The sequence below is a fragment of the Ixodes scapularis genome, unplaced genomic scaffold (assembly GCF_016920785.2).
Source record: "Ixodes scapularis isolate PalLabHiFi unplaced genomic scaffold, ASM1692078v2 PGA_scaffold6__148_contigs__length_123643588, whole genome shotgun sequence".
Taxonomy (NCBI): domain Eukaryota; kingdom Metazoa; phylum Arthropoda; class Arachnida; order Ixodida; family Ixodidae; genus Ixodes; species Ixodes scapularis.
In genome coordinates this window covers 58,929,596-58,932,728 of record NW_024609881.1, presented here as the reverse complement: position 1 = coordinate 58,932,728, position 3,133 = coordinate 58,929,596, and the positions used below count along the sequence as shown (strand labels likewise).

The 3,133-nt window shown below is 35.8% G+C and overlaps 1 pseudogene; it reads left to right on the top strand.

The window, feature by feature from the left end:
* Positions 1–314: 314 nt before the first annotated feature.
* Positions 315–2,365, top strand: LOC115314360 (annotated as a pseudogene).
* Positions 2,366–3,133: the final 768 nt, after the last annotated feature.

Below are 3,133 nucleotides of genomic sequence, written 5' to 3'. Positions count from 1 at the left end.
TATATTTCTTCCTTAACTCAAAAAAACTATTACACCCACGACAATTCGGGTTCACACATCTTAAATCATCTACACAAGCTCTGTTCACACTTACTACACATCTACAAAAACTAAAAAATAAATCAACAGCGGTAGCTATGGTATCCCTGGACTTTACAGGAGCATTTAACACACTATGTTATCCGGTAGTTTTGGCCTATTTAAAACACCATTCTTGCCCAAGTAATCTATACAATCTGCTATATTCATTCTTCCACGATAGAACCGTCACATATATCACTCCAGAAAAACAAGAAATAAACAAATCAATTAATATGGGATGCCCCCAGGGCTCTCCACTAAGCCCCTTACTATGGAATATGTTACTATCAGGATTACTAGAAAGAACTTTTCCGAATCACATATATCTACAAGCGTTTGCAGATGACATCGTAGTTGTCATATAAGGGAACTCAAGAAGAGAATTAGAAGAAAGAACTATCGAAATACTGCAAGAAATAGGACAGTGGACATCCGAACGTAAACTACATTTGAACTACTCGATATGTAAATGTCTAATAATAACTAGAGAAGAACTATGTAAAAAAGACCCCCAATAATAAAATTTCACGATCATAAGTTAGAAATAATGAAACAACTTAAAATTTTAGGAGTCATTTATGACTCACATTTAACCTTCTTACCACACCTTCAATATATAAAACAGAAAGTCCAAATCCATACAGCCAACATCTCAAAAATATACTCAACAAATTGGGGTATCACATCAAGCCAACTACGGGAAATATACTTACGAAGCATAGAAAGATATATAGTGTATGGATCACCCGCGTGGTGGAGACCATCAGGAAATTCACATATGTTAAGACAACTGCAATCCATACAAAGGTTACCAGTACTTAAAATAGCAAGAGCGTTCCGCACAGTTTCTAACATAAGCCTGCCTATACTATGTAAAATCATCCCAATCAACATTACTCTTGACGTAGAATCATTTATGTTTAATGTCTTCCCACTTAAGATACCCGCCCAATTCGATAGCTTTAGTATCTCCCCCACAGAGGTATCGTATCCTATAGATCTTTGGAAAACTCATTCAACAAAGAGATTCAATATATCATTCCAAAGAATCAATTCTATTACTCTATCTCAAATAACCAACGTCATATCACTCTATACAGATGGTTCAGTGTACTTAGATCAGGTGGGAGCAGCATTCATTATTCTGAAAAACAATGGAAGAATTATAAAAATAGGAAAATATCGCTTACCAAAACACAGTACAATATTCGATGCAGAGGCTATTGCCATATTAAAAGCCCTTGATTATATTCTTGCAACAAGAGATGGACTTCATTGTAACATATACACCGACAGCCTATCAGTCCTACAAGCATTGGAAAATCCAAACAATGCAATTCCTTTAATTAACGAGATAAAACATATAATCCAATCAGTCAACAGATTTAATACAACGGCTTTTTTTCACGTCAAAAGCCATACTAATATTTTACGGAACGATCTAGCCGACCAATTTGCAAACTCGGCACGTTATCATGGCCAATACATACACCTACCACAATCAAAACAAAATATAAAACATACAATAATGGAATTAGCACGTAGGAGATGGGATCACTCTTTGCAAAACGATGGCAAAAACACAGAATTATTTAAATGGATACCATCAACCAATCATATACCCATTAGCTTCCCTCCTTCTAGTAAAATCACACAAATTATTACTGCACACGGCAGATTTCCTTTTTATTTCTATAGATTTAATATACACAACCACACTACTTGTCCCTGTGGACAAACTTGTACTAGTATGGATCATTACTTTACTGCATGCCATCTAACAAAACCATTTATTCAAAAACTTTCAATATCGCACATAAACTTGAATATTCGTCAAAAGCTACTGAAATCTAAAACTCATATAAATACTCTGGAGGCGTTAGTTAAACATATTTCAGACAACATTCCATAGTATATAAATAAATAAATATATATATATATATATATGTGTGTGTATATATATACATATCTGAATGTATAAGTATGTGTGTTTATATGTGCGCGTGGGTATACGTATATGTAGGTATGTATGTGTGTATGTATATGTATATATATGTATATATGATTATATGTATTTGTAACAAACTTGAGAATGGAAGATATCAATCTCAAGTGAAAAACAAAAGCTACTGTAAAAAACATTTCTTACAGACTAACTTTTAACCCAAACAAGAACGGAATCCAAGAAAAAGACAACCAAAAGTCATCTTTAAACCCTGAACTGCTAATATGCACACTGTCGATGGCCTTGGAAGACCCAAACGTGGTGGATAGGGGGGTTTAGACCAGTTCCATTCTCCGGGCTTCCTTAGCTTCTTAGAAAAAAAAACAAAAACGCCATCTCTATGAGAAGGCTTCATCTTTGGTTAGGAGATCCGTGGACTAGATCCTGGTTCGGAGCTTCTCCTTAGCTTTCCATCCTGAACCAACACCACAATCAATGGCAATTGGAAGGCCCACAACATGATCAGGGGGAGTGAGCCAGTTTCCTTCCCTGGGATTCCACTAACCACCCGCGACAAACAGCCATCCACAGAGAAGACCCCAAACAACAGGTTACGAGGACCTAAGACCAGTTCCAGGTTCTGGGCTTCTCAGCAAGAGTAACGAGAGTATCTACAATAAAACTGGAACGAAAAGTCAACCACTCTCAGAGCAACAGTGTTCAGGAACGGACAACCAAGACAGACAGTGAAAAAGAAAAGAGGTTGATCTCTTATTGCGCCCCTCAAGACCGACCACCAACAACAAACAACGTACGAAAAGAAAAGTAATACTGATGAAAACGACTCAATATTTAGTGTCTGTTTCAAGACATAACCTCATTCCTTCCAATCTCAAAAAAAAAAAAAAAGATTAATAGCAACGCATGATAAGAATACAGGATGCAAACATGAAGTTTTAGAAGTGTGATCCTTCTCCTTCGGGGGAAAATGTAAATATGTAAATAGGTAAATACTAGGGTATGTATAGCTACAATAATAATCTCTTGCTGTAAAATATAATCATTAAAAAAATCAAAAACAACGAAAAATTACAATGCTCTCTGCTC